The 21,380-nt window shown below is 42.4% G+C and overlaps 1 long non-coding RNA gene across 1 annotated transcript; it reads left to right on the top strand.

The window, feature by feature from the left end:
• Positions 1–3,007: 3,007 nt before the first annotated feature.
• LOC306665341 lies at positions 3,008–20,025 on the top strand. Its single transcript, XR_013764989.1, has 3 exons — positions 3,008–3,227; positions 16,403–16,655; positions 19,649–20,025. It is a non-coding gene; the product is annotated as an uncharacterized lncRNA (long non-coding RNA).
• Positions 20,026–21,380: the final 1,355 nt, after the last annotated feature.

Genomic DNA, 21,380 nt, shown 5'->3' with positions numbered 1-21,380 from the left:
TTAAGACATCACCATCTGGAGAGTATGTGGTGGCACCGATTTCAAATAAACCAAGGACTCTTCTTTTTTCGGATTGTAGGACAGACAGTCTTTGAGGCTTAGTACCTAAAGTGTTTGAATGTGTCATTTTTCTGCATAATGGAGCAGCTGTCTGATGATCATGTTCTCTCATGTCTTGAGGAATGGGACACAGTATTAACAGCAACTGGCCAATCTATACCATTTGGCAATAGAAAGCAAATAAATAGAGTACCAAGAGTGTCAGTTTTGGAGTTAAGAAAAAATTCCTAGACTTGCTGGGCAAGGTGGCACCCACCTGTAATCCCAGCAGCTCTGGAAGCTGAGGCAGGAGGATCAAGAGTTCAAAGCCAGCCTCAGCAACTTAGTGAGCCCCTAAGCAACCTAGTCTGTCTCAAAATAAAATATAAAAAAAGGTCGGGGGATGTGACTCAGTGGTTGAGTGCCTCTGGGTTCAATCCCTGGTACAAAAAAAACAAAAAAACAAAACAAAAAAAAACTTTCCTAGATCAAATCCTATTCTCCTTATCAGTTGTTGGCACCAGGTCAAATCACTTATCTTTCTTGTGCCTCAGTTTCATCAGATGACAAATGGGGATGATGGTCAGGGTGAGAATTAAATTGAATACTACTCATAAAGTACCTGAAATAAAACGGTTCTGAGTAAATTTTCAGAGGTGAACCACACAAATGCCCAACTAGTTACATATCTGGATCACCTCTTCAGGAACTGCAAATAGGCTTCATAATATCATAAAACATAAGTTAATATTCAAACCAAAATCACTTAAAATAATGGTCTAGCCACAATCTCCTCAAAACAACAGTAACAGGAATTTTCTGTGACAAGACAGGCACTTGTCAATCAGGTGATGGTTAAAGATGGTACTGAAGAATTTGCAAGTTATTAGAAGACAAGAGACCAGAGAAAAAAGTACAGGGTCTACCCAGAATCATCTGATTTCTTTTCTGTGCAAAGAGAAAATCATAAGTAAAGGGGCAAGAATTAGGGACATTAAAACACAGTATAGAAATTGTACGATTCCGTCTTAGAAAAAAAAATTAGGATTCATATGAAATTGCCTGTTTGGCCACAAAGAAAATATGAACTCCACTTTTATTAAACTATTGCTTTTCTCTTTCCTTTGGCTTAAGAAATGAAATCATCTAAGATGGAGTGAACCATAGAGCTTGAGGGAATGCGTAAAGAAGTATGCTCGGGGTGAGTCTATCCTCCAGGGACGTGGCTTTTCCCTCTTCCTCTCTCCACGGGATTCGACACCTGTTTCTGGAGCCTCTGGTGCACCATGCTGGACACCATGCACAGGCAGCAGGGCGCGCCTGCGCAGTCCACCGGCCAGAACCGCGCTTGCGCAGTAGTCCGGTACTGCAGGTGGGGAGCCTCGGGCTGTGCGAAGGAGATGCCTACCTGAGAAAACAGCAGGGTTTCTAGCGGAAAATAACTTTTAACAGCTGAAATAAAAAGTCTGGCTGCATTCTCTGCGTTCTCAGACGCCCTCCAAGTCATCTCTTCATCCCTGTGGCCTCCCCTCTGGGACGGCTGATAATAACCCGGCTCCCCTTCTCAGGCCCCTGCAGGCGTTTCCAGCCAGGCAGATCCGCGCCCAGGCAAGGGCTCCTCACCCTGTCCACCCCTGACCACCGGGAGAGCCCCGGGCCCGCCGCCCTTCTCCAGAACAACGTGCGAGTCGTGTCCGGCTGCCTGCAGGGCCTGGCGTGGTGGGCATGGCACCCTGGCGGGGTTGGGCACCTTGGTGTTCATACCTCCTGGTGCGGACGGGCACCATCCGTCTCAGTCTGAGCCACGTTTGGGATGGTGCTTTTTATGTCTGCAGAATGGCCGCCAGAGCAACTTTGTTCAAGTGTGATTTACACACTATAGAGTTTATCCACACTCACTGACTTTTAGTAAACGTATGGAGATGAAAAACTATCACCGAAGTGAACTTCAGAACATTTTTATTATCCAGAAAGATGCCTGTATGTGTTAGCAGTCAGTCTCTTCTACCCTCGTCCCAGGCAACTACTAATCTGCTTTTTCTGGACATTTCATATAAATGGATTCCTATGTGCTTAGTACTTTCACTTAACATAATAACTAACATAATAGATTATTCCATGCTATCGCATGTATCAGTAATTCATTACTTTTCATTGTTGCATGATACTCCCCAGTAGCGTGCATATTTTGTTTATCCATTCAGTAGTCGTTGGACATTTGTGTTGTTTCTACTTTTTTATCTACTGTGAACAGTGCCACTGAGCATTCCCATCCAGATCTTTATACAGGTGCAGAATTTAATTTATCTTGAGTAGATGTGGATAAGTGAAATTAGAGACACTTTGTTTATTAAACACACTGAATTTATATTAATAGACATTTTATATGACCTAAAATTATATTATGAAATTATATTAAATTAAAAAAAAAAAACTGCCAAACTCTTTCCAAAGTGTTTCTATCAGAATAGCATCTATCCCAGAAAAAAACTGCCAAAAGGATGAAGAGTAACACCAGAGGTAAAGATGCAAATGAATGTGAATGTTTGATGTTAACTATGTAAGATGCTTATAATTACATCTATGGGGTTTAAAAATTATATATATAATTAGGATGCATATTAACAGCATGTAAGATGGGATAGGAATAAGTGATGCTGTAATGTATTAGGACCTTTCACTGACTAGACAAAGGTAAAAGCACATATTTATATTAAACCTTTCTAAGGCCAAGAAGTAGTGATCTAAGGAAGAATGCTATGTAAATTTTGTTAAGTAAATTCAAGTAAAAGTGTTCCTGAAAGTCTAGTAGCCTCATACCAATTTCAAATATATTTATATGGTACATATGAAAAAAGAAATCGACCTTTTAAGAAAAACAGTGTAAGGAATCTTTAGAAGCTCAAATTCAACTTTCTCCTATCCTTACTTTCTTCTTATCCCATAGAGGATTCTGCAGCAAAGAACAAGCCCAGTTTTAAGGGTGAAGGTGTTGAGAAGGACAGTCGTTTTAACTCGTTGTTGGCTGAAGGCGGATGTCAGCTTTCAAAGTGGAACATGGGAACCAGCTCCTGTAATGGGCCTCAATCTGCTTGAGGGCTGTGACTCACGTCCCAACTCTGGATGATATGCTGTGTCTTAAAATGAAGACAGGCACGGAGGAGACAGCAGAAAGGAAACGGATTGAGGTAGCCTGGGCTGGACAGGTTCTGTGGCCTAGTTGGGATATGAGATCTTTGAATCAGTACCTATGTCTGCTCTTAGTACCTGGAAGGACTTGACCATTGTGTGAAGGGGCTTCCTGGGCTGCATCTTAGGCAGAAAAAAATGCGGTCTTTGTTCTGCAACTTACTAGCTTTGTGACCTCTAGCAGGGCATTTTGTAACTCTTAGTTTTCTGTGATTTGGGCAAAATGATTTAATCCATAGGTTCAGTATGAGAACTAGTGATGTTTGTGAAAGTGTATTTAAACAGAAAAGTACATATGAGAGTAGAGCATTGTTCTTATTTCAAAATGTGTACCACACAATTTAAGTCAGTAGCATTTATCTGTAGTTATAAGGAAACTGACAAATTATGGTACTCATGAAAATAAAACTGCAATGTTTGAGTTAAAAGCAGTTGTTTTGACAGCTATGGGGGCAGGGGATTCAGATTTTCATAGGAAGTAGACCAGTAAAAGAGTTTTTATTTTGTTATGTATTTTTCTACTGATAGTACAGAAACAACTTGTCAAATTCTAAATTTAGTTTCCTTTCACTAGCAAGTTTCTTGTGTTTGGTGCCTTGCAATAGGTCCAAAAAAACATGCAAAAACAGAATGTTAGCATGACCAGATTTTTTGATATTATGTAAAATAGTTTAATCTGGAACTTTTATAAGCAAAGCATGTATTATCAAAGGAAAAATAAATATATGCATGTGGATGAGTTTGGGTGTCATGAGTAAAGCAATAGATTTGTTATTTTGCAATGATGGACAACATTCTCCTAATTCTGAATCAATGGAGAGGAATTTGTGTTCGAGCATGTTAATTTTAGATTTTTGAGAAAATGCAAAACTGTAGAATTTTGAGCTAGCGATGATGGAGTTCCAAGAGATCCTTCGTTTCAGTCTCTTGCAATCGATGTGTGGGATACTGATGTGAGAAGAGAGTCTTTCCTGATGTGCATATGTAATGTCATTTTATTTAGAGATCAGATTTGGGTAGTTGGGAATAAGCAGAAGACCAGCTTGAGAGGAGGCCAGTGATCATTACTGTAATTTATAAGGCCTTGGTCTTCTCGAAATAGTATCACATAGTATCACTGCCCATATAAATGATGCTATTATTATTATTATAAATTAGATAGACTAATGAGCTATTTTCCTTATTAATGCCACAAAGAAATTCGTGTTTTTAATATCTTGTGAAACCAAGTTGTGTCCTTAGATCATCATAGTATATTGATCAACATTAAATAAGCTACCTCGTTAAATATTCTAGAGAGAGATTTCAAGAGAGAGATGAGACTCAGATTACATGGTCTTAGTTTATATATTATGAAGTCCTGTATTAACAATAATCAAGAAATAGCTACTAAAGCTTCCTAAAAGATTCAGCAGTTTGATGAGCTCCTAAGAAGTGGTCTTCCTGGTCAATGTTTCTCTGTGTCCCCGCAGGCTGCTTCCTGGCCAGACTTGGCTTCGGACCTTCTCCATCCTCCTCTCCTCCTCTGGCCTCGCCCAGCTCTGCCGCCTCTTCTCTGCTCTTTAGCCAAATGAACATATTCTGAGTCAGACTAATGGGATGGCCTTTAACATCACAGAGTTCAAGGCCCTATTTCAAAGCCTTATCTTCTCCTAATTTAATCACTTCATCAATGTCAACTTTCCCCTTCTCTCTGTGTGTGTGTAGATTTGGCTACAAATAAAAATTAACAAAAACTTTTTTTTACTTTTTGCACCTTCCTCCTCCTCCTTGTTGTCTCTCTCTCTCTCTCTCTCTCTCTCTCTCTCTCTCTCTCTCTCTCTCTCCCCCCCCCCCACTCCCTCCCTCCCACCTTCCCTCCCTCTTCTTTCCTCCCTCCCCTCCATTATCCCCTCCTCCCTGGTCTGAAATTGGAAGGGATGATGCTTCAGTGATTCTTCTCCTTCCTTCACCTGGTCTCTTCTTTTGCACTCGACTCTCTCCTGGGGCCCTGGATGGGTACTCCGAGTCCCTAAGGTGTTCACAATGGAGCACAAAGGTCTCGTAGCTAAGAGCTCTTATGCTGAGCCCCGTTTACCTCTGTGGAAGAGAGAGGGCCCCCTGTAGCTTGTCCATTGAACCTAGGGGACAGATGGGGTGTGACCTGGACAGGAAGCAGGCAGTGACACCCCAGGAACTACGTGGTCCCAAAATTCCAAAAAGTTTTAAATTTTTCTTTAATGGGCACCATATGGGAAATGTGACAGAAGGTCACACCTATCAGGGTCTCCAGAGTACAGAGGAAGAGGCAGTTGGCTTGAGCCCATAAATTTCTTTCAAGTGCATTCAGTGTAATAAGAAAAAAACCTTGAATCCGATATTCCTTACAAAAATTAATATTTATCAAAAGTATGCCTCACTTTTTAAAAATGCTTTCTGAAATGATTTGGAAAAATAATCAGATTGGTGGAGGCCATCTAATAATTTGGTTGTGAAGGAACAAGTCCAAAAGTTTTTTTTTTTTTTTTGGTTGCTTTGTTTCCTGTGAAAAGAGAGAACCTGATTCAGATCCTGATTCAGATTTACCCCAGCCTTCAATAAAATTGAAGTGACCTCAGTTGTTTGTGGGACAGAGAACGTGGCATTGCCACCATGACCACCCTCCTGTGGGGAGTGTTCTCCTGCGTCCCAGGTCCCTCCTGGGCCAGCAGCCCTGTGGGTTAGGACTCAGCCTCCCGCTTGAGCGTGTATGGTGGTGTGCAAATACTCAGTGTGCCCAATTTAATTCTCAACATTTACCAGAGAAAAGAAGAAGGAAGAAAGGTAAAGAAGTGTGGAGGGAGGGCAGGCAGTAGAAAAGGAATCAGCGGCTGAAGCACCCATCATTGAGCAGTGTGAAAAAATTACACGTGAAGGGCCTGCTGGTGCCGCAGTGCTGGTAAGCTTTAGTCACTTACTAGCAGAGCCAACGTGTGAGCGTACAGACAAGACGATTGGTTTTCATTTACTTGGTGTGGTTTCCCTAGGACCCTCCTGGAGAATGGTCCCCTGATAAGTAAGCCAGCACATTTTAATATTTGGGGGAAGAAATTCTAAAAGGAGGTGGTAGTCGTTGTCAGTGGTGCTTTGGAGAAGAGAGCAGGGCTGAGGGTGGAGAACACCCTAGAAGGGCTGGTTACATGGAGCTCACATTTCAGAGCTCTGTTGCGATCCTGGCTCTCTGATTTATCTGCTGTGGTGCTGGTGAGTGTCCTTCTTAGTGGAAGAAGTGTTCCCTGTGTGTCATTTCATTTATCTGTACCAAACTGTCTTGGCTGAGTTTGCATCCACAGCTCCTTCAAAACGAGGCTAAAGGAAAGATCATTTTAGTGGACAAGGATAATAGCCATTTCTGGTTTGGTATGGCAATGAGCCAAGGACCAAGACTGACAGTGACTTCAAGAAGATCGAACATCCCCTACCATCGTTTCTCCTATGAAGGAGTAAATAAAGGCTCTCTTTCAAGATCTCTAAATCAAGGATTTTACTTAATGATTCTATTGGATATGTAGCTGAAATTGTTGAAATTTATCTAACATTGATAATAGCCCCATGGTACTTAGAGCATAAGAGAAAGAAAATGGGCTTTGGAATTGGAGCTGAATTCCAAGTCCAGCTCTTGAACTTTTTAACCACTCAACTGCCCAACCTGGGTTTTTCGCTTCATCTCTCAAGTCAGGAGAGCACAGCCTTGCCAGTAGATAGGATTCCCGCAGTGGTTCAGTGATGGGAAACACATAGACCTCTTAGAAAAAAACCAGCAGCATAGCAACTATGAATCCCACTATAGGGAGCAACTCCATTTGCCTCCTAATAATCAAGCTATTTCCCAGATGCCCATTAGCCTCACTTCCTGTAACGCTCTCAGACAGATAGCTATGTGTCCTAATGGAGTCTTGTTGAAATGGCAAACTCTGAGAACTTTCCATCCTGGTGTTCAAAGTGAACGAACTTACCTAGGACCTCATTTTGTTTTTAGTGTAGACTCTTACCTCAAAGTTCAATTTTTGTTCTGTAGCTCTCAAAAGAAGAAACCCAGATACAGAAAACTTTCCCATATTTCTCCCTCCTGGTTTCCTGGGTAGTGGAATAGGCAGAACCAACTTAAATGTTTACATTTATTCCTTGTCTTCCCTTGTACATCAGAGATAAAACTACGTCAGTGGCTAGATCAAGAAGAGGGTCCAACAATATGAAAGCAGAAGGAAGACAATGATAGGGAAGAAGAAGAGGATCAGCAGGAGGAGGGTAAGGGAGATAACAGTGTAGAGATCATCAAAACACTTCATATGCACTTATGGATTTGCCACAATGAAGCCCATTATTCTGTATAATTAATATGCACTAATATAAAGGAGGTGTTTTTCAGCTTTTTCGTTGCTATGACCTAAAGGACCCAATCTAAACAACTGTAGAGGAGGAAAAGTTTGAGGGCTACCAGTTTTAGAGGTCTCAGTCCATAGAAGGCTGACTCCATTCCTTGGGGCTCAAGGTGAGGCAGGACATCATGGTGGAAAAGTATGGCAGAGGGAAGCAGCTCACATGGTGATCAGGAAGCAGAGAGACAGTCCACCCTCCAGATACAAAATAGATATCCCATAGCCACATCCCAGTGAACCACTTCCTCCAGCCCCACCCCACCTGTGTCCAGTTGCCACTCAGTGAATCCCATCAGGGATTAGTGCACTGATCAGGTTAAGGCTATAACCCAATCATTTCTCCTCCAAACCTTCTTGCATTGTCTCACACATGAGCTTTTGGGGGACTCCTCACATCCAAATCATAACAGGAGGGGTCCAAGTCAACTTCAGACCTTTATCATTTTCTGTTGCTATAAAAAAAAAAAAAAAATACCTGAGAGTGGGTGCTTAATAAAGTAAAGAGGTTTATTTTGTTCACAATTTTGGAGGCTGGTAGACCAAAACAGGAAGCTCTATCAATTTAGCCTTTGGTCAAGGCCCCTCCGCCCCCCAACTACTTCACAACATGGAGGAGAAGCAGAAAAGGCTCAAGCACAGGGGATGGCCTTGCTTTGTAATGTTCTGGTGTCATGAGACCTCCCTCTTCCATTCCAGAGTTCATCCCTTCTGAAGGTACACGCCCATGGACAGTCACCTCCCATTAGGCCTTACCTCTTACAGATTCCAGCATTGCTATACAGGAGACCACGCTTCCAGGACATGATATTAGGAGAATCCTTCAAAGCATGTCCAAACCTTAGCCAGACCCAAAGAGGGAGTCACAGTGTAGCTCTGGAGCGGTCTCACTCTTTACTTTACTGCCAGTTCTCCTTCTGCTCTTCTTTTCTCCTTTTCCTACCCACTTCTTAATGCTTACACTGACCTGGTAACCCACTTCCTGTCCCAGGCTTTGGTGGCAGTGGGGAGTAGAGAGAACTGGCCTGGAATCAGCTCCAAGGCCCTTGCTAGCTAAGTCTGCTGGTGGTCTTGAGCAAGCCTCTCTGCTGGGTTTCTCTAGTCAGAGGCAAATGAGATGAACTCATTTTTGTAAGTTTTATTTCATTTTTAACACGATGTGGTACATTACCCTTCTAAGGGTTCATGCTCTTTTCTTGTATATTTGCCTTTCCATCTAAATTTTTAAAGTTTTCTAGCTAGTTATTTCTAGTGGGAGAAATAATGTAATATAATCTTCTAGTCTCCTGGGTCCCCTTTTCTGATTTCTTTATTATGTCAGAGGTCAGAATAGTATTAGTTCCTTAGATTGTAGTCAACTTACCAGTGCATCAGAACTACTAGAGAATATTTTTAAATCTGTAGGTGCCCAACCATTGGAAATCCACGAGGTCTTCAACTGGATTGGAGCTGAGGGAATCCGGGACGGTAAAAGGATTTGTGACCCAACGTATATGGTTCTAACCATTCGTTGGGTAGAGTATCTCCTGGCTTAGGATGTGCCACAAAAGCAATTGTCTTAGTCAAATGAAAGAGCTGGTGTATTGACAGTTTATGCTGTAAAATCTATGATGGAAATTCCTGGGAAGCCCAATTCAAAAGAAAATGGCCATTTCTTGAAATTTCAACATGTACATTTGGTGCTGGTTATTATTTTTTTATTTGTTTTTATTTTTACAGACTGCATTTTGTACCATTGTACACAAATGGGGTACAATTTTTCATTTCTATGGTTGTACACATATGGTGTAGATTCACACCGTTAGTATAATTGCACACATACATAGGGTAATGATATTTGTCTCATTCTATTATCTTTCCTTCCCCCCTCATTTCCCTCTATACAATACAAAGTTTCTCCATTCTTCTACCAACCCCCACCTGGTTATGTATCATCATCCACTTATCAGAGAAAACATTCAGCCTTTGGTTTTTTGGAATTGGCTTATTTCACTTAGCATGATATTCTCCAGCTTCACCCATTTACCTACAAATGCCATAATTTTATTCTTCTTTATGGCTGAATAATATTTCATTGTGTATATATACCACAGTTTCTTTACCCATTCCTCTATTGAAAGGCATCTAGTTTGGTTCCACAATCTAGCTATTGTGAATTGAACTGCTATAAACATTGATGTGGCTATGTTATTGTAGTATGCTGATTTTAAGTCCTTTGGGTATAAACCGAGGAGTGAGATAGCTAGGTCAAATGGTAGGTCTGTTTCAAGTTTTCTGAGGAATGCCCATACTGCTTTTCAGAGTGGCTGCACCAATTTGCAATTCCACCAGCAATGTATGAGTGTGCCTTTTCCCCACATCCAGGCCAACACCTATTATTGCTTGTATTCTTGATAATTGCCATTCTAATTGAAGTGAGATGAAATCATATGGTGGTTTTGATTTGCATTTCTCTAATTGCTAGAGATGTTAAACACTTTTTCATATATTTGTTGATTGCTTGTATATCTTCTGTGAAATGTCAGCCTAGTTCCTTAGCCCATTTATTGATTGGCTTCTTTGTATTTTTTGGTGTAAAGTTTTTTATGTTCTTCATATTCTTTGGTGATTAGTGCTCTATCTGAAGTGCGTGTGGAAAAGATTTTCTCCCACTCTGTAGGCTCTCTTTTCACATTATTTATTGTTTCCTTTGCTGAGAAAAAGCTTTTTAGTTTGACTCCATCCCATTTATTGATTCTTGCTTTCATTTCTTGTGCTCTGGGAGTCTTGTTAAGGAAGTCTGGTCCTACAGTATTATTTAAAGAGGGTAAATGGGGACTTAACCAAACATGATTTCAAGATTTCTTTTGTCAGTCACAAAAGAAAATATCTGGGGGAGATGCTACACTCAAACTGAACTATGAGCATTCATTTAACCTGCTTCACAGGTGTGAAAGCTGTGTTTGAAATTTGTGCACATATGCAAATTGTCATGTAGCCCTGGGTCTGGGTACAACTGGATCACTAGAAATTACACAGGTAGATGCCATATCTTGTTACACCCTTTTAACTTGAAATGAAAAACTCAGTCCTCTTTATTCCACATTAGGGGGAAGCACTTTTATTCCACTTGCGCATGATTTTAACCCCTCTGCTTTATGGTGAGGTGTAGTTGTCACAGAGATGAGTCAGATCTTCCTGCAAAGACTCCTGCACTTGTATCCCCCACCCGGCACCTCCGTCCCTTAGAATGGGAAAGTTCTGGCTGGACACTGACGAAAGCTTCTGTCTTGGTGCCAGAGTGGTAGAAGTTTATGTAGGACAGACATAAACTCGGTGGAAAGAGCTTAACATCCTTGCACAAATTATGTGTTTTCTCCATCTCATGTGACTATGCAGCACATCGCAAGACTCTCTCAGAAAATACAGGGGAAAAATGATGTGCTAAATTTTCACGGCCATTCGAAATATAACTTAAAGTGTGTAGCTCAGAACTATGGTAGAGTGACATAAAAATGAGGTACAATCATGTCAAAGGCTGCTCATGAATTGCCATAGAACAGATCACAAAAGGAGAAACCTCCCCTACTCCATTGGAGATCTGTTTATTTGGCAGTCACCAAAGAGCTAGGGATTTTTCTAGATCTTGTCCTGTGACCTCAGCTCTTAATCTGACACTGCACTCTTTTTCCTACATAGGTTGTCCCTGATTTGCTATGTTCAATGTATAATTTTTGACCTCATAGTGGTACAAAAGTAATGAGCATTCAGTAGAAACCATACTTCAAATTCTGAATTTTGATCTTTTCCTGGCCTGCTGGTAAGTGGTAGGATGCTTTCTGGGGTGGCTGAGCTGTCGCGGTGAGATGTGGCTTCCAGCTGTGGTGGGGTGATTACACTGGGGAGCAACAGAAGACCACAGTGTAATGTGCTGCCAACCTCCGATGTTCAGTAGCAACTACATGCATTTTTTACTTCATTTTTAAACTCTGGATGGGTTTATCAGGATGTAACCCCCTTGAAAGTAGAGGAGCATCTGTACTTTCTATGACACATGCTCCGTTGAGTTGTCAAAATGAGCCTTTTTAAAGGATGAATCAGATCCTGATGTGCAGGTCACCTCATGGCATTTAGAACAGAATCCAAAGTCGAGGGCCAGCAGGCCCCTCCAGGATCTGGCCCTTGGCCATCTCACTGGTGGAACATCCAGTCCCCTCTTACCCAGTCAGCTCCAGCCCATTAAACTCCAGGGTGAGGGATGATGGACTTAAACTGGAGGTTATGGGGATATTTTTGATGAAGAAGAAGCAGCTCTTGCTGATAGATTAAACAGGAGAATTGAAGGAAAGGGGGAATAAAGAATTACTTGGGGATGCTGGGGATATAGCTCAGTTGGTAGAGTGTTTGCCTCGCAAGTACAAGGTCCTGGGTTCAATCCCCAGCACCGCAAAAAAAAAAAAAAAAAAAAAAAAAGTTACTTGGGGTCATAATGGAGCCTCAGTGTTAGATCTTTCCCTGAGGACTATTGAACCTCGGTATCCACTGGGTAAATTGTCACAAACCAACATGTGGCAGAATAATTCCTGCTGTAGTTTGTGAGTTGGGTGCTCCTCCTGGGATCAGAATTATTGTTCTCGTCTCTACCAGTAAGTCAAGTTCCCCAAGCTTTCTGGATTCAGTGCTGCTTCTCATGGGAGGAGCCGCCATATTCTAGTTCAAGATTTACTCTAGCACTTTCAGTATTTCTTGAAGTTGGTTCCAAGGCCATGACCAATGAAATGCTGATTTAACAACCTGAGCCAGGCTTCTCTCCTGAACATAGGACCTGGGGGATCTTCATTTCCACGTGCCCCCATATCCCTTACACATTCAAAGCTTGAAAACCACTTCTTTAACAGATACTTTTGGAATTTTTGTACCTCGTTAAGTGTATTAAAAGGTGATCTTGAGTTGCCTGCATTCCTCTGTAACAAATGGAGAATCTGCCAGATGCACAAGCAAACAAGATTCAACTGAGGGTGGGGATGAATGGGATTGAGATTCCCATGGGAAACACTTGTTACTGGACCATGCAGGAAGCCTGTTCCTGGGTACCCAGGAGGCCGAAGACGATTCAGACCCAGAGAGCTGCTGTCTTCATACATGGCTACTTTGGGGGATAAACTGGGTTTCCAAAATTACATGGCAGCTCCCTCCATCTCCTCTCTAGAGTGTGAGCTATGTCCTGTGGACTTTGATGTGCTCTCTCTTTTTGACATGACTTCTCAGAGACACGTGCAATGCCAGATACTGGAAGAGATTTTTTCAACCAAAAGCAAGCAGCCCATAGCCTCTGTTTGTCTTTCTTGTTCAAACTTCATAAGTCAGGAAATATTTAAGAGTTTCTTTTTCATCAGACTCAAAACCAAAACAAACATTATAATCTCTAATTTTAAACACAAGATGGATTGCTGCCTGAGTTATTGTCCCACAGAGGAGGGCACCGGCCAGCCCCAGATCAGTTCCCTCCTGGGGAATTAGACACATTCACAAATTTAAATTCAATTTACTGCATCCACATGAAGAGGGGCTGAATTTCTTTCTAAGCCCGGTGGAGGGTGTGACATTGAACACAAGATTGCGTAGCACTTTAAAGAACTTTCCTTTTATTAGCAACTCCATAATCACATTAGCTTAGACGGAAAATTTAAACTAATTCTTTCCCTGGAGGCCAGAGTGGTAATAATTGTAGAAATCTGTGAAAAAGGATAAATACAATTCAATAATTATATTGATAAATAAAATGAAAATCAACTAATTGTGTGGTTCGCTCCGATGCTCGCCGGGGCTGTGGCTGGCTTTCTGCTTCACCGCCTGCTAAACTTTTTTCTGTCACACTTCAATAAATTTAATTGTGCAGAATAAATGAGCTAATTTTTGAAGTCACAGGCTCTGTTTGCAAGATAAGGGTGGTGATGTATTGACCTCTCCCAGCTCAGCGAGAGCGTCACCCCCTCTCCTGCTGACAACTTGGCTCCGACCATCCCCCCCACCCCTCCTTGGTCCACCTCACAGCTCCTGCTAAATTCTGTCCTCACCTTCCCTCCTTCTCGCACCTGCTTTTAGGAAATCACTGGCTGCATATCTTAACAGTCTGGCAGGTCTTGCTTTCTGCTGGTTGCAGAAGAAAATTCTGTGGTTTCTCCAGGGGCTCCTCCTAGGGTGGTTATTCTCCCATTTCTGCTCCTATCTGAGCGACTCAGATGATGAACTTCCACCTTTCAACAGCTCTGGGCCATGGGCACCTGTAGGCGTGACACAGAAAATGGAGCCGTCCTTTCTATTCTTGGACTTAAAAGAGATTCTTGTGAAGGCACTCTGATGTCACCATACATCAGAGCTCTCCAGGAACCACAGGTGTAAAGACAAAGCCACTTCCTGTGTGATGGCTGAGATGTGACAACTTAAAGCATAACCATTCGAAACACCAAGAATTATTTGAATAAGCAAAATAAAAATCGCTTGTAGAGAATATGCCCTGAACCAAATTCCTTAGGGCTTGAAAGTGCTTTTATATACAAATTCTCATGCATTATATCGAGTTTGTGTTAATGACTGTTTCTCCTGTGAGTCCAGTGCGTCTGTACTGCATGCCAGAGAACTTGTATTGCTTATGCTGTCTCATGGTGGCCGGCTTCTGGCCCAACACCTGGAATTAGAAGGTGTTCAATAAATAATTGCTGAATGAACAAACTGATTGACTGAGGAATGTATTAGTCTGGGATAAAAAGTGTCATATTAAAGGAATCCATACATGTATATTTCAGCCTATTATGGGACACTGGGAACACATGCAATGTTATGCCAAATGGTGACATACTAATCCCTAGGAAATGGCACCAAATAAGGGTTTAGAAAAGAATTCCCTAAGGGGAGAAGAGAAATGTCACCCTGCTTATTAATAGAGCAGGTCTGGAAGTCATCACTTGGTACCAAATTCACACACAAAGAAAAGATGGCCCGCGGCATGACAGGGCCATCTATTTGCTGAGCGGGCTCCGGCCACCGTCAGCTCTGAGTGGGCCCTGTCCTCTGCCTCCCCTGTGTCAAGAAAGCGGTGGGGTGGCCAAGGCTGGGATGGAGATTCTCGGTATTGTGGCTTCCATCCTCTGACTCGGGAGGCCCAAACTCACCAATAGCCAGGCAAAAGGGCTTGTGAAATATGAGTGTGTGTGTGTGTGTGTGTGTGTGTGTGTGTTGGGGGGGATTAGCTGGCTCTCTTGAACATGAAGAAAGCAAATACTTTTATTCCTTATTATTTATTTTTGCATTCATTTTTCTACCTTCCTCTATTTGTTTTGGAACCTTATTCTTCCCTGATTTTTCTTTTACAAACTGGAGTAGTGATCTGTTTGAAAATTTAGCTTGGGGACGGGGGTGGGTGGCTGGCTGCAATTCTCTTAGTGACGGGCACTACTCAGGATGTTACTGGGAAGGCGTGGAGCGGGTCCAGGCAGGACAGAGTCCCCACAGCCAAGGAGGCAGAGCACCTGCACACACTGTGTGCTCTTGCTGGCCTGGTGATCATATTTGCTGCAATAACAATAATTCATTGGTAATGCTGTGTGTGTGTGTGTTGTGTTATACTGGGGATGGAACCCAGGGGCTTGTGTGGGCCAGGCAAGCGCTCCCACCACTGAGCCACATCCCCGGCCTGATAATGCCACTTTTAAAAAATTGCCAGTGGGAACCAGTGCAGTGGTGACCATCTGTAACCACAGCAACTGGGGAGGCAGGGGCAGGAGGATCACAAGTTCAAGGCCAGCCTTAGCAACCTAGCAAGACCTGTCTCAAAATTTAAAAAAATAAAATTTTAAAGGGCTGAGGATGTGGCTTAACAGTAGAGCCCTTCTGGGTTCAATCCCCAGCACCACAAAAACAAAGAACAAAAATCAAAAAAACAAAAAACCCATAAATAAATAAATAAATAGAACCAGGGCAGGACTGGAGCGTGGCTCGGTGCTAAAGCTCTTGCCAAGCATGCACAGGGCCCTGGGTTCTGCCCCAGTGTCACCAGCCTGTGGGGAGGGGAGTGAGCAGGTAGCCACCTGATATGACCTCCAGGGACAGTGGAGCCCTCATCTATTGACTGTGTCCCTTTTTACTTCCTGTGAAGATAGGTGCCTTCCGTAGGACTGGGAGAAGCCTGGGTGCTTCCACACGGCTGTGCTCATGCCTGCCTAAGTGTTTATTGAATCCCTAACTAAAAGCACTTGTGCTCTTGAACTCTCCTCTTGGAAAAAAAAAAAAAAAAAAAAAAGCCATTATTGTTTCCTTCTCAGAAGGACGCACAAAGGGATTACCAAGGGAAGCCCCAGCGGCCCTGAGAGGAGCTGCAAGAAGCCACTCCTGCAAGGGGCCTGGCTCCAACGCAGCCACCAGACAGCCGAGGCCACAGAGCCCCCTTGTACAGAGAGAAGGGGCCTCTCTTCTCAACCTACCGCGCTCCGCCGAGGGCCTGGGACTCTGCGAGTCTGTGCCCGTGGCGGTGACACTGATTTGTATCTGGGTAGGAACTTAAATGAAAACACGAGTTGAACTCATTGCTGGAGGAAGGAACACTGCCAAATTTAACAGGATGAGATTCCAGCAGGGTGTAAGGTTTTATGGGGCTGCGGTGGAATACCTCATAGAAAGGTTTCCAGTTCATAAAACACTTTGAAAACATGCTCAGCCCTTGTAAGTTGAGGGGACATTATCATTTCTATCTATGGCCTTTCTCTGCAAATGGAACTCAAGTATCCTTTGTGCCCACTACACAGGGAACAGAAGAAAGAAGTGGAAGAAACTTGGCCTGAAGGTGGCCTCCCTGAGAAGCTTCCCTTGAGGCTGAATTAGGTGAGAACAAATGACATCAGAAAATAGCATGTCCTCGAACCCACGCCGGCTCCATGTGGCCCGCTTGTTTCCACAGACACTCAACCCCGGAGCTGTCATGGTACCCTGGTGGGTGAAATCAGTCCACGCACATGACACACACATCCCAGGAGAAAAAACAGAATAAAGGAACAGAAGGTACGTTGTCAGGGGCCAGGCGGTAACTGTTGCTATTGAGAAAAATAAACCAGCATCGAATGGATCGAAGGTGTAGGGTGACATTTTAGATAGTATGTTTGGCAAAAGCCACTCTGGGATTGTGACATTTGAACAGGAGCATGAATGAAGTGATCTTTGTGTTGAATCCAGAAAATTAATTTTATGTATTTTTGGAAGGGGTTTGGGAATAATGACTTAGTATAAGTATCGGGAAGTAATGTTCCTTCAAAAGCGTGCAGTTTAGAAAGCCATGTGACGTGTCCCTTTCTTTCCCCCAGTCTGGTACTTTTTGTGGCCATTCAAATCGAGCTCTGGATGTTTCCCAGGGATTCTCTGCTGTGTGGCCTGGTGACCCACGCGTTCTGTGGTCTTCCCATTTGGTCTCTTACTATTTTCTAGCAAGAAGCCCAAAATGTGGGAATTGGCATATAGCAATGTAAAGGGATTTTTTTTTTTTTAACCTTTCATCCAGGGCAGAAGAGTACAGAGAGAAGTAGGCAGGAGTCAGAGAAACAAGAAGAGGCCAGAGAGACCTGATCTCAGAGAGGTCTCCTTTTTTTTTTTTTTTTTTTTTTGTGCTGGGGATCAAACCCAGGGCCTCGTGCTTCTCGTGCTTGCAAGGCGAGCACTCTACCGACTGAGCTATCTCCCCAGCCCCAGAGAGGTCTCTTCTGTTCTCTGCATGTGCTGTTCTGTGGATTTCCCAGGGCATCTGCCGAAAAGTAAACATCTCTGCGGAACTTATTTCACTCTCCCTCAACAGATGCTCGAAGGCTCGGGAAAACACTCCTGCCCGTCAGGTGTAAACTCCACATCAGCAGGTTGGGAAACATGCACAGGATCACACAGCAACGAACTTGGCCAACATCAACATGCACGCCGAGGGTCCCCTGCATGCGCGGCGTTGGCATAGAGGGAAACCGCATGAGAGTGTTTGCCAATCCAGCTACACACGGTTTATTTAGAAGTATGGAATGTGAAAAATAGATTTACTTCTAAAAACTTGAATCATGATGATTCTTCACTTTTACCCCCAAATTATTGATTGGTTTAAGTAGCAAGATTGTGCTGCATGGATATGAGATTTATGAATCCTGGAAATGTTTATTATCTAAACTAAAGCCCACTCCCATTTCTGAAAAGAGAATTAGTAAGAGGCAGAGCTTGCATTTACACATATGTGTTGATTTATTTTTCATGATATCCTCCTGTGTGAGGACATACTTTGTGTGCATGCATGCTTTGTCTGTTTCTCTCTCTCTCTCTCTCTCTCTCTCTCTCTCTCTCACACACACACACACACACACACACAGAGTTGGCCTCAACAATAAGTTCATCTGAACATCAAGCTTGAGAATCTGATATTCAAGGAAGTAGTTTCTGTCCAGGTCTTCTCGCCTGTGGGAAGTCCTGTAGATGAGCTCACTCACATTCTTCATTCTAGATAAGGAATGTGGAGGATCTATGGCGGGAAGGTAAATGGCAAAACAGGAGGCAGAGTAACGTTCTGGAGAAGAGACCCGCTTTTGGCATCCAACATGCTTGAATTTTAGCCCTGATTGTTCTAGGTCCAAATATTATTATCTTTTTTTATTATTTTTTTCATATATATATCTTTAAATTTTTTACATTTTGCATTTTGATTCATTGTACACAAACAGGGTACATCATTTCGTTTCTATGGTTGTACACGATGTAGATTCACACCATTGTGTAATCACACATGTACATAGGGTCATGATGTCTGTCTCATTCCACCATTTTTCATACCCCCTCCCTCTCATTTCCTTCTACATAATCTAAAGTTCCTCCATTCTTTTCTCTCTCCCCATCTCCCCCACCCCCATTAGATATCATTCTCCACTTATCAGGGAAAACATTCGACCTTTGGTTTTTTTGGGCTTGGCTTATTTCACTTAGCATGACATTCTCCAATTCCATCTATTTATTTGCGAATGAAATAATATTATTCTTCTTTATGGCTTGAACAAATTTCTCAAATTCTCAAAACCTTGATTTCACTTTCTGTAGAGTAGAACAATTTCACTGAGTTATTTTGGGTTACATACATAAAGTGCTTAGCCAAACACTTAACACTCCATACGTTTTTTAATGAAACAGTTTTAAACATTTTATAGTACACGCTAGGAACTTTCACAGTTTATGGAATTTCCTTCTTGGACAATCCCCTGGGCCATGGTGATGACCACTCTCAGCAGCACTTAGAAGCAATCCTTGAAGAGTATCGTGACCAGGGCTTCGGAGATGCCTGATCTTCCCTTTCCCAAGAGACTCTTCTCTCTGAATCAGGCCTCGTCTTTAACAGTGATCAGGGATCTCATTTTCTACTACTCATCAAAATAGCAATAGACTCTTGCACTTTTCAAAACCAGGAGGAAAATAACTAGGGAATTGGATGTAAAGCTAATGTTTCCTCTTAGGATTTTGCCCAATCTGATTTAATTGATGTGAATTTTGTGCTTTAAATTGAAAAGGCACAAACCTATTGTCTGGGTTGGCTCAAAGAGCACTGACCAAGATAAGCAATGAGTGTTTGTTTCCTTTGTAGGAATGACCTGCAGAGACTGAAGCAGGGCTGCATATGAGTCCCAAATACTTGACTAGTTGAGTTCTAGAAAGACTGCAGCAGTAATTCTAGGGGGTTGGAGGTGGTAAAATAACTTGGATCTCCTTTGAAAACCGAATTATTATCCATTGTTGTGCACATACTTGCAGCACAGAAACAAAATTCTTGGAACCTGAGTAAAATCTATCTGAAGATTTGCACACTTGGAAGTGTACATGGTATAAATGCCATTTAGAGAGAAGAATCTTCTCATCAGGGGAAGTAAAGCTGGCTAATGCTGAAAAAGGGATCTGTAAAAACAACTACCATGACAAATCTTCATTTTGAGAAATGTAATCTTTTAAGCTCAAATAATTAATGATAACTTTAATTTTTTTCTCAACAGGTTCATGCAGAAAAAATTCTAAAACGCAGTTCTATCCAACCCACACAGTAATTTGTTGGATGCTTGCTATGCGACAGACTCTTAGAGGCACTTTTATACCGTTTAATCCTCTCAACAACCCAAGAACATGGCATGATTGCCCTTGCTTTATAGAAAAAGTTTACAAGGTCCCAAATGCTTAACTGGCTCAGACAATCTCCAGTAAGAAGTGACACAAAGTCCTGCAGTCCAACCCAGGTCTTCGGATGCCAAGTTTCCCATTCAGTGCATTGCCTTCTCCAGGAAAAAATAATTAAATATTAAAAAAGTCACGCAGGGGGATATCTCCATACCTCCTCTAACCTCCTGGCTTCCAAAGAGCTCAAGTGGGATTGGTCAGTGCAATCTTTAAGCTTGATTTGTTTCAACTGTAAGGTCCTTGATCAGTAAATTTTTATCAAATAAATATTAAGAAAGCCATTGTTTATTTCCTAAGCATCTATGATTAACTATCCAGTACCATAGTCTCCAAAACCTGAGTGTGCATTAGACCTGAGTGTGTATTAGACCTGAGTGTGTATTAGACCTGAGTGTGTATTAGACTTGAATGTGTATTAGACTTGAGTGTGTATTAGACCTGAGTGTGCATTAGACCTGAGTGTGTATTAGACTTGAATGTGTATTAGGTGGGGGTAAGAGCTTAGAATTAAGACCCAAGTGACCCATCCTTATGTCCAAAGCTTTCCACCAGCCGTCACTTGTCCCTTAATCCTAAGGATGAGGTTGGTGATGTAATTTGCAAGGGTTACTGCATACAAGGTGGGGCTCCTTGTTAAAACAAACAAACAAAAAACCCCAAGAGTTTGAAGATGGCATCAGCAGAGTTTAAACCCAGCCCCCAGTCTTTATGAGCAAGGGGCCCTTTACACTGGAATAGGTGACACCTGCCAAGTGCCTCTGTGTACAGAGATGAATTTCCACTACTACACTTAGAACACTCCTCAAAGAAGTAGAGCCCAGTTAAGATCATCGACACAGCAGCGTCGTGAGAAAATCGGAAGGGACAATACAGATTGGCTCAGGAGGAAATGGAAACCAACCCGGAGCTTGGAATCAGACTCAGGTTAGAGAAGGAAAAAGAAGTTAAAGACTTCCTCTTCTTGTACCCAGCCCTGCAGAGCAACATATTTTCTTTGGTTAATGTTCTTTAACCATGGGCACCTTTTCTCTTGGCTGCAGAGATGTGGTATTTCTCTACTATCCCTGCCAGTGTCTGGAACGTATCCTGAGGGATTTTGGAATTATGATCCATGTATCATGTTTAAATGGAAAATCCTCTAGATTCAGGAGGGAGGAGGGCAGAGACCTGTTGTCTTATTTGCTGCTGTGGTCCTAGCACCATGTACCTGCCTTGGACATAATAGGTGCTCAATAAACAGTCATGGAATGATTAAAAACAGGTGAAAGTAACAAAAACTCATGGCAGAGAGTAAAATGGTAGAAAGATCATATCTCTGTGCAAAACTCAGTCAAGGAAACTCTGTAACGGACCAAATCAGTAGTGCCAAGTTCCTTTCCGTAAACCTAGTGACGGTAGCTGGAGCTCTCCCATCCACGTGTCTTGTTTGCTCTTTCTTGGTTTTTATTTTACCACAGGGCCTTGCCTCTGCCACGGCTAAAGTCAGTGAAAAAGGTTAGAGGATCACAAGGAAATATTTTTGTTGTGCTACTTCTGGTGAGTAGAATGAACTAA

Source organism: Sciurus vulgaris, assembly GCF_902686455.1.
Source record: "Sciurus vulgaris genome assembly, chromosome: 7".
Classification (NCBI taxonomy): domain Eukaryota; kingdom Metazoa; phylum Chordata; class Mammalia; order Rodentia; family Sciuridae; genus Sciurus; species Sciurus vulgaris.
The sequence above is the reverse complement of the archived record's forward strand: the minus strand, read 5'-3'. Positions and strand labels throughout refer to the sequence as shown.